The sequence below is a fragment of the Eptatretus burgeri genome, chromosome 17, assembly GCF_056783735.1.
Source record: "Eptatretus burgeri isolate ZD-2024b chromosome 17, Ebu_testis_v1, whole genome shotgun sequence".
Classification (NCBI taxonomy): domain Eukaryota; kingdom Metazoa; phylum Chordata; class Myxini; order Myxiniformes; family Myxinidae; genus Eptatretus; species Eptatretus burgeri.
In genome coordinates, this window is record NC_140977.1 from 17,135,457 (window position 1) to 17,154,357 (window position 18,901).

The following is an 18,901-nucleotide window of genomic DNA, read 5'->3' on the forward strand; positions in this document are numbered from 1 at the left end:
AATTTCATAACCCTACGTTGGATAATGGCGTTTGGAATTGATTTCGCGTTAACGGTCCTGATTTTGAAGGTTTTTCGGTTGTTGCTTGGGAACCAAAGCGTCCCTAGCAACCATCACAATTTCCAAAGCACGGGGTCATAAGATGTACCTACCACCCGAGTTTGGTCAAAATCCGCCCACGTTTACTACCAATTATGCTGATGACAAATGAACAAACATCCAAACAAACATCCAAACAAACAGACAGAATTACTGACAATAAGGTTAACCGATTTCAGCGATCCAATAATCTTCTACAGACTTACTTAGGCAGACAAGCGCCAGCACACACACACACACACGCTCACACACAGACACAGAACCTGACGTGCCACCAATACGTTTTTTTGGGGGGGGGGGATGCTCCGGGGTGCAGTACCCGACAGTGGGCGTGGTGTCTCTCGCCCAAGCCGCATGTGTGGAGACTTTGCTCGTGAAGGAGGAGCTTGAGTGGAGAAGAGGAAAAGTCCAGAGGACGGTGGAGCAGTGGGTGGGATCAGGTGGGCGGGTGGGGTCGACGTGGTGTGGGCGGAGACGAGAAGCAGGAAACCTCAGACCGTCTCGGCAAGAGGGACTGCCCCGACCTTTGTAGGGCCCGCAGGCTCGGGGGGAGGGGCCATGCCGAATCCAAACGTCATCACCCGAATCAGGCACTCCGATTGGCCCCGACCCCTCACGTGGCCTGCCAGCTTGGGCCGGAAATCGCCTCACATCGCTTCCGGCAAGGCCACCCCAAACAGCGGCAATATTGCGCTCCGAACCCACGAGATGACATGAATCGCCCACACCAAAATTGGCACGTGAATCAACCTGCAAAAATCCCCGGGCGAGCGGTCGAGGGTCCTGCACGCCCGCTCGGGCGTCCGACCAGCGCCGATCAACGCGCTCATGCCGCACGCGCCATTGTGGCCCGCACTGTACATTCCCTGGCTCGATCGCAGCCTCGCTGGCTGCAGAGACGAGAAGACGTGCACCATCCGTGGAGAATCCACCACTGCCAGCGAGGACCGAAGGTACATCGCCATGGATAAATCCATGCAAGTTTCACGAATGGCGTACGTGTCTGCTTTCGAGCACATTCCATACAGTGCACGTGGTTCCGTCATTACGCACGTGGCCAGCGCTCGCGCTCACACGACTCCGCCAGCGGGTGCGCTGGGTGAACACCAATACTGTATATGTCGGGTGTTGAGGTTAAACAAAGAACAAGCCGCTTTCACCCGCACACTCGTATCCTGCCCAACATGACATGGAGTCAGCTTTATTGGCCTCCGTACGTGGTTCATGCAGCGTGGGCGTCGTGCTGGCTATGTTTCCTGTGCCGTGAAAAACACCATTCGTGCAGCCTCTTCAGAGGTATTTATTTGCATGTCTTTCTCATGCAATCGGCAATTCTCCCAAGACCATCGGAAGCTCGAGTCGACAGTCCAGCACCAACTGGCACACCGTATGCAGTTACCCCACTGCGGCGCCGCACGCGCTGCCTCCAAGGCGCACTTGGCTGATTTACCTCAGGAATAATCAGAAAAGAAGTGTGGGGATGAATGAAGAAGAAAAATGATTTAAGCAACCCTAACTATTAGGTAATCGCAATGCACTCCCTTAGTGTCCCGCTAAACAAAAGGAAGGGGACTATCTACACGTACAATTATGGAATAACTGTCTTGGGACACCTATCTGTTGTATGCATTCGGTTCCGAGAACCGCAATACTACCCTCCTTCCCTTTTGCTAGACTCGACCCGAGTCGTTAACATTCATGTGGCATGCAGGTGTCGGTTCCCCTAGTACATCTTATCTACGGATTCCTGAGTGCAACATTTCAAATACATGTCCCAAAAATAAATAACCTAGTGTGTTGCGTAACTAAACTAACAGACTCATACGGACGACTTATCTACATTTCCGGAAATTTGAACTAAACAAACAAACAGGTGGGTTAGAATTATATATATTTCTAATATTTACATTACCCATAGCCCAGGACCTGTGACTTGAGGAGAGAACAATAAAGGCAACATTTGGGGATGAGTGCAGCAGCATACAATCAATGATCAGGCGTCTTCAGGGCCATCAATGATCCTTTGTTTGTTGTTATTGGTTTTTTTCCTTTTCCTGGCTGCTGGAGGCAACTTACCCTAACATGGCAGGCCACACGCCATCTCACAGTCCATTTGAACTGGCCTTTATACAACAAGGAGATAGATGTCCGGGCTGCACAAATGCAGTCCCCGGTAACGCGGCTGCCTGCAGGGCAGTCCTTGCAAATACTCCCACACAGATGGTCCTGGCACACATGGTAAGGTTGAGTGATATGGCAAGGCAAATAAAAGCATGGGCTGGTATGGCAAATGGAGTCAAGGCAAAGGCAGAGAAAGGCATGGCAAATGCAGACCAGGTAAGGTGCGACAATGCAACAGGTTGGCACATAAAGCTGGCCGGCCTCGGTGTGGTCTCGTGAGGTTGAGGGAGTGGGGTGGTGCTGACCGGTCCGAAGACGGGCTCAGTCCTACCCTACAGTCTCCCCCCAACCTATTGCCTATGCCTGGCCTTGTCCATACCCACCCCCATTCAGGTGTCACAAAAACAAAAAAACTAAATTTAGACATTTTTATTTTTTATTTTATAATTGTGTGTGTCCCTCACCCCCTTATTGTCTTTATTTGGATAACCTGTTCTAACTATATTCCCAATCCCTAATATCCCTTTTGAAAGGATTGAGGAAGAGACAAGTGAATCTGTCTTGAGGCCCAATGTAGCCTCAGAATAGCTCCCACAGGTTTCAGCATTTTCAAGATGAGTCCAGCGGCCGACGAACAGTGAAGGGATGGATGGTGCGAAGGGGTACAGGTTTCCTATCTATCCTACCATTTATTTAACTTTAATCTATCCCCAGTGCTTTTGAACACACCTGTCTCTTTAAACTATTGGTTCCAGCAACCACGATTCCCATCACCTGTGTTGGTGTTCGTTATTAATTTGGGCCTGGCCGCAAATTTTCTCCCGTGCTCTTGCACAATTTCATGGCTGGGCAGCGTGGCTCCACTGGCAGGTCTACCCACCTGCCGAACTCGATCTTCGGCACCCCCGGGTCGCTGAGGCTCTCTCCGAGCCTATGAACATGGGGAATGCCCTTCCTGGCATTTTCCCCGTCGATGCCCACGTGGCATTTTGGCGCTCCAGGTCCCTTTCCCCTGGGTACCCGTGCCCATTACACGAACTCGGTCCCTTGGACCCATGGGCTACTCTGGCCGACTACTTCGGTGCATGGGGTGCCCTCTACTCATTACTCATATTTCACCAGCCATCCTCCCAGCTGGTCAATAGTCTCCTGCACCCTACAAAAAGTTTCATGCCTTTGTTCAACACCAACAACCAAACGATATCCTTCTGGTTAATTTAACGAACCCACTAACTAACATTACACTAACCCCGGGTTCCCTTGAGTGGGATTCACTCCCCCCCCCACCCCCAATCATTCGATCGCACTATGCATTCCACATTCACTCCATTCACACTCAGGCCTGCTGACCCACATTCACTCATCATATATTTTTTTCAATTCACTCCAACACTCTAATAACTACGTCCCCCTAACTAACTCGTGCTCCCCGTAATCCCTTATTCAAATGCACGTTCCATTTAACTCTTCGTAGTTAATATACGTCCCCACTACATGTTCCATGTCTCCAATCCATTTCTAATTCTATCCTAACTTTCCACTAACTGATAGTACCGGGCCCCATGGAGGACTGCTCATGCCCCCATGAGACCGGCCTATCTCACGCTAAACCCTTCCCCAAACTAATGCTCCTTTACCCCGGGCGAGGATGTTCGCTACATCCTGGCCGGACATCGTCTACTCGTGGCAAGGCTCAGTGAGCCTTTCGCCTCCAGGGCGGTGGTCTACAGCACGCTCGTCCCCTCCGTTTGGCCGATACATGAGAGCGTAACATCGTCCCATTAATTACATTTAATGCTCGCTTTCGGGCTATCCCCCGTGTGAACCACCATGCATTACACACCTGGCCTTCATGCTGTGAGATCCCTGCTGATGTCGCTCGCACACGGCCCACTCCGCGAGGTTCACCACACACATGGGCCTGGCGGTGTCACCATCAGCACTTGTTCCGCGCGCCCCGCGAACACCACTTGCGGTGCGCAGCATGTCGGGCCCTTACACGTGCTCACACGGGGATATGCTCATCTTAATTCATTCAATTCATTTGTTTGCCTCCATTTTAGCCGTCCGTGCTCTGGTATTGTCCCAGGCGCGGATCATTTCAACGCCGGCTCCCCATCATGCAATCATCCGTGCTTGGGAGGTTTGCAAAACACGGACCGGATCTCGCACACAGAGTTCCGCGGAGCCGGCACGGTTTCTGAAATAACTTTATCCCACTCAGAAGGCTCACCACTCCCGTCCATTACATGACCCGCGACTCCCATCTGGGTCGGTCCATGCCCATTCTCTCACGTGCACTCATCCATGCCATGTCATTTGCACTCTGCACATACTCCGGCACAATCACATTGGGGGCTTGTGTTTGCCTAAGAGACTCCGGAACCTCTGCCCCCCCCCCCACATTGGCATGTACCCTTTCGCATCATGCTCCTGCTTCACCTCACACAGCCTTACCTTCACTGGACGCACCTGGTCACGGTCTGCTTCGAGGGAGCGTATTCTCTCCCTCTGTTCCTGAAGGAGGCCATCCTGCCCCTTATATCGGGTCTCAAGACACTCCACAAGCTCCACCTTAATGTCCCTTACCTTCCCCTCTATCTGTGTATGCTCCTCTTTTACTTTATGTAATTCATCCTTTACCCGTTCTATCTCCCTTTGTGTCTCTGTTAATTCCCCATTTGCTATGCTAAAACACTCCTTTGTCTCATCCTCGTGTTTCTTTAATCGCTTCCCCATTTCCTGGTTCTTCGTCTCAACCTTCCGTCCCATCTCTTTAACCATTTTCGTCATTTCTTCGTGTCTCATTTTACACTTCCTTTACGGCCCCCAATTCCCCTTTGTTTCCTGCTTGCCTTGTTTTAAATTTTGTATCGCGTTTGTGTTTTTCCCAATCTTAAATCCACTTTTAATTGCCCTTGTCCTTTCTTTATTTCCATCATCCCCTGTCCGAGTTTATCCACTTCTTGTCCAACCACCATTATTTTATCCGTCACTTCTTCCTTACCCATCTTCATTGTGGCCCAAACACCTTCCACACTCCCCCTCAACTCAGTCATTTCTTCACGTACAGTACTGATCTCATTGGTAAAATTCCGGTCCATGTTTTTCATTTCGCCCTTTACCTCTGCCAGCTCCGCCTTCAGTGTTTGCATCATATCACCTCTCAGTGTTTGCATATTCCAATCCATTTTTTCCATATCACCCCTCTGTTGGTTTCCTACCAGTTCCATGCGTTCCATCATTTGTCTCATTACCTCCATAAACTGATCCGTGTCCAATGGCTTTGGCATAGCCGATCTGCTATGATCGGCTGTGGATGCGAGAGGGATCGCTAGGTCCTCCATGAGGGAAATTTGATGCTGGGGGTCCTCAAGCATTGTTATAGATGTGGTTGCCCCCTTTACCCCTGGGTATGGCTGCAGGGAATGATCTCCCTCAAAACTGTTGTTCTGAGCCATGGAGTCCTCCAATATTGTACTCTCAAAACCCACCTGAACCAGCTTGTTTTGGTCCACCATGGTCCGTACTGATAATTCAATAAAATTTGAATCCTGCTCTTAATTTCAGGGGGGAAGGGGGGGTTGCTCAGCACACCCTTGGCTCGAATCCCGTTCCAGATACCAAACTGTTACGGGTTCGAATACCGCAAATATTTTATGGGTCGATCCCACTCCTGACACCAAACTGTTGTGGGCCGGGGGGTCGAATGAGAAGACCACGAGGTGGGGGAAGCTATGTCGATTCCCACAAGACTCCCGGGAATTGTAGGCCGTCACCCACGGATAATTCTGTGACGCGACGGGTCGTTTAACCAACCGTGGACGCCAATAACTCAACCGCGTAACGTCGATGGGTTAATCGGGTTACCTAATTAATCACGTGGTTTAATTGCCGGGGAAACACGCCCTCAGTGCGCCTTGTCAGAACCGGATCACTCTACCGGACCGAATCACTTTACCAGTTCGGATGCAGCCGAGCGACACTGCCAAGGACGTACCGGCTCAAAGGAACGGATCGTTGGAAATAAAGTCCCGGCTAAGCTAGGATTCGGACCATGCTGGATCAATGGAAGAAAGACAAAGACGAGCTGGGAACATTCCGAATAATAATTATTTATTTACAAGCAGGTGAGGAAAGATATGTGGTACGGTAAAGATTTATTGGGGTGTGTTGTGCAGAGATAGGGGAGAGAGGTGTGGTGCAGCAAATAAACAGGCAACTTACAAAAGGGGACACAGAGCAGACTTGACGCGAAAATAATAACAATAATAACAATCTTCTACAGACTTACTTAAGCAGGCAGGCGCCAGCACACACTCACACACAGACACAGAACGCGATGGAGAGGGAGTTTTCCAACCGGGGAGGGGGGGCGGGGGGGGAGTTGAGGCTATGATCTTGGTACCTGTGCACCCAATGGCACGACATGCCACCAATATGTTTCGGTGGGGGGAATGCTCTGGGGTGCGGTACCCGACAGTGGGCATGGTGTCTCTCGCCCAAGCCGCATGTGTGGAGACTTTGCTCGTGAAGGAGGAGCTTGAGTGGAGAAGAGGTGGAGTCCAGAGGGCGAGGGTGGAGCAGTGGACGGGATCAAGTAAGTAGGTGGGGTCAACGTGATGTGGGCGGAGACGAGAAGCAGGAAACCAGACCGTCTCGGCAAGAGGGACTGCCCCGACCTTTATAGGGCCTGCAGCTCGGGGGGAGGGCCATGCCGAATCCAAACATCATCACCCGAATCGGGCGCTCTGATTGGCCCCGACCCCTCACGTTGCCTGCCAGCTTGGGCTGGAAACCGCCTCACTTTGTTTCCGGCAAGGCCACCCCAAACAATGGCAATATTGCACTCCGAACCCATGAGATGACATGAGTCGCCCACACCGAAATTGGCATGCGAGTCAACCTGCAAAAATCCCCGGGCGAGCGGTCGAGGGTCCTGCACATTCGCTCGGGCGTCCGACCAGCGCCGATCAACGCGCTCGTTCTGCACGTGCCAACGTGGCCCGCACTGTACATTCCCTGGCCCGATCGCAGCCTCGCTGGCGAGAGAGACGAGAAGACGTTCACCCTCCGTGGAGAATCCACCGCTGCCAGTGATGACCCAAGGTATATCGCCATGGATAAATCTATGCACGTTTCACAAGCGGCGTACGTGTCTGCTTTCGAGCACATTCCATACAGTGCACGTGGTTCCGTCATTACGCACGTGGCCAGCGCTCGCGCTCACACGACTCCGCCAGCGTGTGCGCTGGGTGAACACCAATACTGTATATGTCGGGTGTTGAGGTTAAACAAAGAACAAGCCGCTTTCACCCGCACACTCGTATCCTGCCCAACATGACATGGAGTCAGCTTTATTGGCCTCCGTACGTGGTTCATGCAGCGTGGGCGTCGTGCTGGCCTTGTTTCCCGTGCCATGAAAAACACCATTCGTGCAGCCTCTTAAGAGGTATTTATTTGCATGCCTTTCTAATGCAATCGGCAATTCTCCCCAGACCATCGGAAGCTCGAGTTGACAGTCCAGCACCAACGAGCACACCATATGACTCGCTGCATTTACTCCACCGCGGCGCCGCACGTGCTGCAGTTTCCCCACCGTGGCGCCGCACGCGCTGACCTCCAAGGTGCAATTGGCTGATTTACCTCAAGAATAATCAGAAAAGAAGAAGAGGGGATGAATGAAGAAGACAAATGATTTAAGCAACCCTAACTATTAGATAATCACAACGCACTCCCTTAGTGTCCCGCTAAACCAAAGGAAGGGGACTATCTACATGTACAATAATGGAATAACTGTCTTGGGACACCTATCTCTTGTGTGCATGTGGTTCCAAGAACCGCAACAATATTTAAATCTATCTTCGGTATCATCTTTGGTACTTTCATTGGTGCTTTTACAATCATCTATAAAACTACTTTCACAACTATCGTTTGAACACAAACTCTCAATGTCATAACTGTCTTCTTTTCCAACAGATACTCTCATCACTCAAAATTTTCAAAATCTTCACTTGAATAATGACTCATTTCATTAGTACAGAAAATATTACCATCTGTATCTGCACACTTTTTTTCGTTAACAGATACAACAACTTCAGTTTTTTTCCTTAAAGGTAATTTTCAAATAGTCCTGAACTACTACTGAACGAAATGACATTTCACCTGATATATTAACATCCTTTATTTCATCAAGATTTACATCTTTAGGGTTGTTGAAAAACAATCAAATTTCTCCTTGCATATTGCTGACAGTCTTATCTTTTCTTTCTGAAGCTTCATCCATAAGGTTTTTCTTTTTTGATACTTTTTCTTGTTTCATTGCATTTTCTAGTTTTGAATATATTGCCAGAAGGAGCGGAGAAACTTTTCATGGAGCTCCTTTAATTGATGTTCTTCCAGATATACTAAAATACCTTCCACTGAAGGAAATTGAAGAACTCATATTATTAACCATAATTGTTTTTATCTAATAGTTGTATTTATCTTTATTCAATTTTACATCCTCGACATATTTCTCAGTATCTTTTACAAATGTAGAGATTGAGTGAAACTTGTCTTTTGTGTCTTGATACATTGTATTTAATAAGTGAAAAAAGTTGGTGGTTAAAGTGGTTTGAAGCACAGATTAACGTATAAATTAAACGGATTTTTTCATCAAGAAAATTTTCGTTTAAACGAAAAGCATTTATGAATTACTGTGAGATTTTCATCAAGAGAATTTTATTTTGAGTAAAGTTTTTCCATATAAATATGGTGAATACAACTTTCTGCGACATTTGTCATCATGAATATAAATGTTATAAAAAACACATTGACACATTCAATCTTTTCAGACAAATATCTCCATTTGAACGAAAAACAAAACATTGTGATGTCTGTTCTAAGGATGTCTTAAAAGAGAGTTATAAAAAGCACCTTCAATCACAAAAACACGTAAACAACATTGAGAGAAACTTGAAGAGAAATAAGAAGAAAATTGGATTAGAGGGAGATGTCATTGAGACAAAACCATTTGAAATAACTCTTCAAAAGATGTTTTAAAGATCGAATGGAGGTAAAACTTATAAGATTTAATATTCATGTAAGATCCATTTGGGAAGCGATTCATATCTCAAAGGATTCCATTGTCAAGGTTGTTCATAGAGTGTTTAAAAAACATAACTCATTCAAAATATATCTTGGAGCCTCCTTTACCTTCTCAAGAGAAGATAGTTATTGAAGAAAAATATGTGAGAATGAGTACATCAAATGTAATTGTAATGAGAACGATTACATCAAAGATTACACCACCACACCTTATTACATCAAATGATAGCTTCCTTAAATCTCCTATCTTTGAAGAGCGAATTAGATTTGAATGAGAAGAATAACAACAAGGTCGTGGGATCAACATTGGGAATGTTTAATATTAATATTCTGAAATCTCTCTCTCTCTCTCTCTCTCTCTCTCTCTCTCTCTCTCTCTCTCTCTCTCTCTCTCTCTCTCTCTCTCTCTCTCTCTCTCTCTCTCTCTCTCTCTCTCTCTCTCTCTCTCTCTCTCTCTCTCTCTCTCTTTCTCTTTCTCTTTCTCTTTCTCTTTCTCTTTCTCTTTCTCTTTCTCTTTCTCTTTCTCTTTCTCTTTCTCTTTCTCTTTCTCTTTCTCTTTCTCTTTCTCTTTCTCTTTCTCTTTCTCTTTCTCTTTCTCTTTCTCTTTCTCTTTCTCTTTCTCTTTCTCTTTCTCTTTCTCTTTCTCTTTCTCTTTCTCTTTCTCTTTCTCTTCTCTTTCTCTTTCTCTCTTTCTCTTTCTCTTTCTCTTTCTCTTTCTCTTTCTCTTTCTCTTTCTCTTTCTCTTTCTCTTTCTCTCTTTCTCTTTCTCTTTCTCTTTCTCTTTCTCTTTCTCTTTCTCTTTCTCTTTCTCTTTCTCTTTCTCTTTCTCTTTCTCTTTCTCTTTCTCTTTCTCTTTCTCTTTCTCTTTCTCTTTCTCTCTTTCTCTTTCTCTTTCTCTTTCTCTTTCTCTTTCTCTCTTTCTCTTTCTCTCTCTCTCTACAGCCTGTGGCTGCTGGTTGCATCATTCGTTGGGACGCGGCTATGCCACTGATGCAGTGTCCCCCTTACCAGTACATTGGTGCTCATTTTGCCGACCTCGGAAGGATGACAGGCTGAGTCAACCTCCTGGTGTATTTTAATTCAGCGGCCAACGGGGCTTGAACTCAGGACCCGAGGATCCCAAGCCGCTACCCAAACCACAAAGCCAACACCAGGCTTATCCACTCCGCTGAAGGCTTCTTCTAATATTTATTTACCTAAGGATGTGAATAATAAAAAGGCCATAATAAAATATTAAAAATACTGACAATAAATGCTTTCTCTGGAGTACCTTAGCACATCTTTATCCACAGGAAAGGGACTGTGAAAGAGTTTCAAAGTGTATGAAATATGAGAATAAATTAGAAGCTGGGGATCTAAACATATCCAGAGGAGAACCCATGACCTAAAAAGATATAACAAAGTTTGAGAATATGAATAACCTATCAATAAATGTTTTTGGTTTAACTGATGAAAACAAAGTCCAAATTCTAAGAGTTAGTTGTACTATATCCAATGATAATTGGTCAAATGACCGGCATGTAGATCTCCTTTATTTCACGAAGAAAGAAACCACTCATTATGCTTATATCAAAAACTTTTCTGGATTAGTAAGTAGTCAGATTTATAAATCAAAGCATAAATCATATCCTTGAAAGAGATGTCGAAATATCTTTCGATCTCAACAAAGACTTGATAAACATTTAAAGTATTGTTGGAATCATAAAGCAGCAGTTGTTGAGATGCCAGGACCAGGAGAAAAAGTTGTATTTAATGAAACAAATAAATGTATGAAACACCCATTTGTAATATACTAGTGCGTGCCCATACGTGCGTGCCCGTACGTGCAAAAAAAACAACTTTCAAACTGCGTGCCAAAAACAACAACCACACAGGCCGTTCCTTCGCTCTCGCGTGCCCGTATGTGCGTGCCCGTACGTGCGTTACCGTGCATGCAAAAAAAACTTTCAAACCGCGTGCCAGAAACAACAACCACACAGGCCATTCCTTCGCTCTCGCATGCCCGTATGTGCGTGGCCGTACGTGCGTGGCCGTACGTGCGTGGCCGTACGTGCAAAAAAAAAAAATTTTTCAAACCACCACACAGGCCATTCCTTCGCTCTCGTAAATGATGACTGGATTGGGGCATTGTGTTTACCTATAACTGCGCATAAGAAATTGATAAATTATAAGAATACAGTAAGTCATCACTATCCGAAAGTCCGTATGTTGTAACCCGTAATGGGGAACACGGCTGAGGATCTCATCTCCAACGGCCATGCCTACGCAGCAATGTGTCCTGTCATTGGTAACTAAATGGCACCCTTTCCCCATCGGCCACGCCTTCGCAGCAACGTGTCCTGTCATTGGTTTGGTAAATAAATGGCCATAACTTGGGAACCACTTGTCCGATTAATATCAAACTTTGAAAAGGCACATATTCAGGTCCCCAGAAATATACCTCGCAAGTTTCAATTATATCGGACCAGTGGTTGTTGAGAAACAGCGGTCACAGACACACACACACACACACACACACACACACACACACACACACACACACACACACACACACACACACACACACACACACACACATTGCTGGAATTGTAGATAGATGCTGATTTTGAGAGCATCTTGGAAAAGACTGATGAAATTAAAAAATATCAAAAGCATATCCCTTGTGGGTTTTGTTATTACATTAAATCATCTGTCGGAAGTAAATATGATAAGTTGGAGTTGTATGGAGGACCTGATGCTGCTGATGAGTTTGTTAAAAGGATTGAGGATGATTGTATTAAGCTAACTGAAATTATGTCAAGAACAAATAAACCCCTTGACGTATCTTCAAATAAAGATAAAAAAAAATTGAAGAAGCAAGGATTTGTAATATGTGCTCTGAGGCTTTGGTAAAAACTGATAAAAGGGTTAGAGATCATTGCCATATCACGGGGAAATATTGAAGAGCAGCTCATAATAATTGTAATCTTAATTATAGAATCCCAACATTCTTACCTGTATTTCTTCAGAAGACTTGTCATTATGATACGCATCTCTTTATAGAAGAACGAAGTAAGACTCCTGCAAAGATAACAGCAATTCCTCATCCAGATCAAAATTACATCTCATTTACAAAACAGATTTATACTCATGAAATGGGTTTAAATACAAATATTAGATTTCTTGACACTTATAAATTTATGACAAGCCCTCGAAGTTCTTTGGTTTCAAGCATCTCCTCTTTTCCAATACTTTCTCGTCAATTTCGGACTGAAACCGACTTGGGTAAAGACATTTCTCTTCTTACTAAAAAGGACATTTACCCACATGATTATATGGATTCCTTTGAAAGATTTAAAGAAACAAGACTTCCTCCTCAAAAACGTTTTTATAACAAGTTCGGAAGATGTCATATTGTTGCGAATCTGGAAGCCATGCGCACTCAACATTCAGGTCCCCATAGCTCAGTTATTTCGAGAAGTAAATGTGGATAGATAGCTCCCTTTCCCCTATGTCTAATGGGAATTAAGTGTACGTGCACTGTGAAGTTATTTTATAGATAGGATTTTTACACTTATAATAACAACAACACGCCTTCATCTCGCTTCCTCAACCCGACGTCATAGCGTCCGTGGTGGGTGGAGTTCAAGGAGGGACCTTGCGGCAGCTCTCGACCAATCAGAGGAATGCGAGCAAGGTTGCCGTCAGTCGGCCAATGAGCGCCACAATGCAGGACAATGTTACTCTCCCTGTTTGAGGGGCGGTCCGCCGTGACGACCGCCACCCCCCCCCCCGGGTCCAATCAGCGGACTTGGCGCCCCTTTCGGCCAATCACGGGGGCGACGAGCGCAATTGCGCACCAAAATCGTCCAGTGAGCGAGAGCGGGTCCGAGGAGGTGGCTCCTCCCCTCTTGAGAAGGGGTGAATAAGTGTTCAGGGCATTCTGTGTGGAAGTCAAGGTCGCGTCGCCTGGTCGCATGGTCGCCTTGACAGCCTCGTCGCCTGGTCGTCTCGTCTGGCCTGCTGGCGTTCTGTCTGATCCATCTTCGTGCCAGCTGGCATCCATCATTGCTTTGTGTTGCGGGTTCGAGTCCTGCCGAACCGGATCATCGAAAACCGCACGAGGTGGGGAGGTGCGAGACAGGTTCTCCCCTTTGGCTCAACTTCCCTCCCCAGCTGAAGGGCCGAATAAAGGGCGCGGCCATCATTTATTTTGGGTGTGTGCGTGTGTGTCTGTGTGGGCCCAGTCTATAAGTAGCAATTGTTTAAGTGCCTTGTACATTATTTGCATTTCATTTCTTATAGTTGCATAACTTTGCTCTTTGTGTGTTCCCTCCCCCCCCCCCCGCCCAATTATAAATAAATTCCCTGTTAAATGTTTCAGTTTATTTCTGTGTTGACTTCATTGGTTTAGCACGGTGCGTGTTGGGAGATTTGGAAGCAGCAAATTGTGTATTTGGACCGACGGACCTCGGTAACCATCCGCTCTGGTTACGCACGGTTCGAACACGCGATCCACGGCTCGTTCCACTCGAGCTCCACCGTGGGTGAATTTCCCTGGTAGTTTGGACGACGTGGGTATTTAGGTATATTGAAATTGGCAATCGACCCTATCCCACGCGGTCGACCTATTGGCGATCTTCGGTCCGATAAGGGACCCGTCGGCTCCGGAGTTATCTGGGGTGACGACCTATAAATTCCGGGTGTTTGGTGGAGCCGACTCTACTGCTCCATCTAGCGGTCGTGCTCGCCACCGAAACTCGGCCCCACAACAATATTACGGGTGGAGAATATGAAAGAGCAAAACAAGTTTGGAGAGAGTTTGAGATCAAGAATATGGGTGAATATAATAGCCTGGAGTTGGCGCAGTGGTTCGGGCAGCGGCTTGGGATCAAAAAGGTCTTGAGTTCAAGCCCCGTTGAGCCACTGAATTAATACACCACGGGGTTGACTTAGCCTGTCATCCTTCCGAGGTCGGCGAAATGAGTACCAGAAAACTGGGCCGGTGTATACCCCGGTTAAAATAGGTGTACTATATCCCTGTGTCGTAAGAGGCGACCAGGGTTGCGTCAGGAAGGGCATCCAGCGTAAAACATGTGCCAAATCACTATGCGGATCATACGGATGATCCGCTGTGGCGACCCTGAACGGGAGCAGCCGAAAGAAGAAGAAGAAGATCATGACCTAAATTTAATAACTGATGTTTTATTACTCGTTGATGTGTTTGAGAAATTTAGAGAAGTTTATTGTAATAATAAAGATTCCGAAGGACTTCATCCTGCCCATTATTATACATCTGCTGGACGAGCCTGGAGCGCTATGTTAAAAATGACTAAACAACCCCTTTATCTTCTAAGTGATGTTTATATGCTCTTGATGATTGAGAAGGCTAAAAGAGGAGGAATTTCACAAGTGTGTTCAAAGAGACATGCTGAGGCAAATAATAAATATCTTCCAGACTTTTCACCTGATAAGGCCACATCTTAATTAATGTACTTTGATGCTAATAACTTGTATGGCTGGGCATTGTCTGAATCTTAACTCGATGGTAATTTTAAATGGGTGAAAGAATACGAGTTCAGATCTATCTTCAATGATATAATCTCCGCAAGTCAAGAAGATTTAGATAAACGGGATTATGGGTATTATTTTGAAGTAGATTTAAATTATCCTCAAAAACTTCATAACAAACATAAAGACCTTCCTTTTGGAGCTGAAAAAAAAAACCCCAATCAAGAGATATTCAGTGGTGATCAACAACATTTCTTCAGTTCTTCAAATGATTTAAAATATATTCCGACAACTAAATTACCAACAACATTGTTTGATAAAGAGAAGTATGTTTTACATCAAAGAAATCTAAAGCAATTTATAGAAGCAGGACCACAAGATAAAAGGTACTTTGGGCACTAAAGTTTACTCAAAGTCATTGGTTGGGTAAATATATTGATTATAATATGAGGATGAGAACAAAGACTAATAATGATTTTGAGAAGGACTTTTACAAGGTGATGAATAATTCTGTGTTTGGTAAAACAATGGAAAATACAAGGAATAGACAAAATGTAAGACGTGCTACAACTTGGGAGCAGGCTGAGAAGTTGATTAATAAATCAAGCTTTAAAAGAGAAGAAATATTTACAGATTATTTTTGTGCTGTTCATTTGAATAAAGAGAGTATGTTGTTGTTCGTCTTTTGGCTGCTCCCGTTTGGGGTCGTCACAGCGGATTGTCCGTTATGATCCGTATACTGATTTGGCATAGGTTTTATGCCGGATGCCCTTCCTGACGCAACCCTGATCGCCTCTTACGACACAGGGATAAGGATTGGGTTTCGCCATGATTCCGGGCTGCCCTACACCCTCTCATAGCGCGGCCCAGCGCAGAGCTCCCATCCTCAAGCGATCCTCCAACCCAGGCATCCAAGCTTCGAGTAGCCAGATTACAGGCGCACGCCACTACGCCCGGTTTGAATAAAGAGAGTATAAAGATGGATAAACCAATTTATGTGGGAACATCTGTGTTCGATCTTTCAAAGTATTTAATATATGATTACTTTTATAATAATCTAAAGAAAATATATGGTGAGAATATTGTTTTGCTATGTATGGATACGGATAGCTTCATACTCGACATAAATACAGATTATTTTTATAAGGATATGAAAGAAGATGAAGATATTTATGATACAAGTAATTATGATCCTAATAACCCGCTGTTTTGGAATGAGAATAGAAAGGTTATTGGTAAATTTAAAGATGAACTAGTGCGTGCCCATACGTGCGTGGCCATACGTGCAAAAAAAAACGAACAAAAAAACTTTCAAACCGCGTGCCAGAAATAACAACCACACAGGCCGTTCCTTCGCTCTCGCGTGCATGGCCGTACGTGCTAAAAAAAAAACTTTCAAACCGCGTGCCAGAAACAACAACCACACAGTTCGTTCCTTTGCTCTCGTAAACGACGACTGGATTGGGGCATTGTGTTTATCTATAAATGCGCATGAGAAATCGAGAAATTATAGATAGATACAGTAAGTCATCACTATCCAGAAGTCCGTACGTTGTAACCCGTAATGAGGAACGCAGAGAAAGAAAAAAAAACTTTCAATCCGTGTGCCAGAAACAACAACCACACAGTCCGTTCCTTCGCTCTCGTAAACGACGACTGGATTGGGGCATTGTTTTTATCGATAAATGCGCATGAGAAATCGAGAAATTATAGATAGATACAGTAAGTCATCACTATCCATAAGTCCGTACATTGTAATCCGTAATGGGAAACGCGCTCTAACTTGGCCATAACTTGGGAACCACTTGTCCGATTAATTTCAAACCTTTTGAAAGGCAAACAAACAGAGATTGCTGGAATTATAGATCGACAGAAGATAGATACTGTGGGTGCAAAATGCCAAGCAACGTGTCATGTCATTGTTAACGAAACGGCGCTCTTTCACCATCGGCCACGCCTACGCAGCAACGTGTCCTGTCATTGGTTTGGTAAATAAATGGCCATAACTTGGGAACCACTTGGCCGATTAATATCAAACCTTGAAGAGGCACATACTCAGGTTCCCAGCAATATACCTGGCAAGTTTCAATTAGATCGGACCAGTGGTTGTCGAGAAACAGCGGTCACACACAGAAAAACACAGACACACACACACACACACACACACACACACACACACACACACACACACATTGCTGGAATTATAGATAGATTAGATGAAAAGATACTAAGTCAAGTTGTAGGTGTTTGATCAAAAGCATATGCTTATAAATGCTTTACGAGAGGGTTAAATGAATTCACATGTCAAAAGAAACTTACAGGTCTCAAGAAGAATGTATTGAAAGAGACCATGAAGTTTCAACATTACCTTGAATGTATTTGGTAGAGAAAGAATGTTTATCGAGAGATGAATCTTATTAGAAATTATAAACACTAAATATTCTCAGAGACTGTTTGTGAGAAAGCTCCAACAGCATTTGATGATCAAAGATATATCATGAGTGATGGAATAAATACATTACCTCATGGGGTTAAAGTATAAGTATTAATTAATCATGGGGTTGGGGGTTTTAACGGGCGGCCACTGCATTATTTTTAATTGATGACTAAATTAAATTATTCCTGAAAATAAGACAAATATTTATAGTATCTCTATATGACTACTCAATTTGATTAAAGAAATTATCATATGAAAGAGGACGAAGCCCAGCCCCCAGCAGGGGGAGTAGTGTCAAAAGGGAGGGCTCTGATGAAGTAATGTGCACCAGTTTGAAAAGGAGAAATATGAGTGAGCGTAAGCAAGCTAATATTGCGACTTTGAGAAATGGCAGACATTACTGCGTTAAAGCCTCCCTGTTGATACTACTATCAGGCAATCGTAAAACACAGGAGGAATCAGAATGGATTTTGAGTAGACTGAGCAGAGAGCTGAAAGGGATTGCAGCCCAGTGGGCATTTACCTAACCAGCTGAGGGATTCCTCTGCAATGCACAGTGAAAACATTTGAGTGCTGTTCATCTCCATCAGCTCAGATAACCATGTTCTGTGATAATTGCATTATGTCATTAGTTTCAAATTAAATTATTTTGTGTGCATATAGGGATTGGTTGATTAATTTGTGCTCTGGCTGAAGGCAGGTCCTTGGTTACTTGAAAAGGGTGATTCTGGGTGGTTTGCCATTGCCTTTCCAGCAGTGTCATGGCAGCAATTTGTAGTTCGGCCAGGGTGCTGGTGATAGCTCTACTACTCTGAGTGAGGGACACCGTGGGATCTTTCATATCCACCAACTAATGATAGCAGAAGGGACACCCGGCTTAACATCCATCTGACGGACGGCACGCACATTCATGAATCATCCTGCCTGTGAAGCACTGGCATGACACTCGTGTGACTATCTTACCTTGCCTAATGTGGTGCGGTGTGCACAGCAGCGTATCTGTCATGCCAAGATGCATGTGATTAGCACTGTGGCTCTTGCGCTTGATCAAACTTTCCCTGAATCAAAGAAGACGATTAGATTATTTTTTTAGTTCATTATTCTGTTACTGCAACATAATCTATGTCCACAAAATTAATTTACAGGTTGGGAGAGAAAATGAAAAGGAAATGAAGTTGGGAGGAGAAATGCAACAAGTGAAATTAAAATGTGAAGAGATGAAAGTCAAATGTGATGGAAATACAGATAGAAAAATGGAGACAGTGAAGATGCAGAGTGAGTGAAGAAAATGAATAATTACAAGGAGAAAAAGTATGACAATGAAACAGTGACAGAATTTAAATTGTATTGGCCATCAAGGAAAAGGTCTTTCTCCCATGTTGATGTTTTTATCATATTTTGCCACCAAAACACCATGCAATCATGTCATAATTATAATTTTCTCACAGACTGGAACAGACAGATTCACGATGAATGGAAACAAAATTGCGTACCTGGTCCACGTAACTAGAATTTGATTTTTCTGGACACATCGTGTCACAAGTCTCTCAATACAGGGACTTAACACGGTTCATGTCCACCCCTCACTGTTTTGCTCGAATATAACATAAAATGTGTTTGAACAATCCACACAGGGAAGGATATAGGATTTCTCTAAATACATCA

At 44.7% G+C, this 18,901-nt stretch overlaps 1 long non-coding RNA gene across 1 annotated transcript in view; it reads right to left on the minus strand.

The window, feature by feature from the left end:
* The window catches only part of LOC147009421 (uncharacterized), a 32,912-nt gene that overhangs the window by 8,449 nt on the left and 5,562 nt on the right, over positions 1-18,901 (minus strand). Inside the window, exon 2 of the long non-coding RNA XR_015052887.1 lies at positions 12,304-12,369. This is a non-coding gene — a long non-coding RNA (uncharacterized LOC147009421). The remainder of the gene's footprint in view (positions 1-12,303; positions 12,370-18,901) is intronic.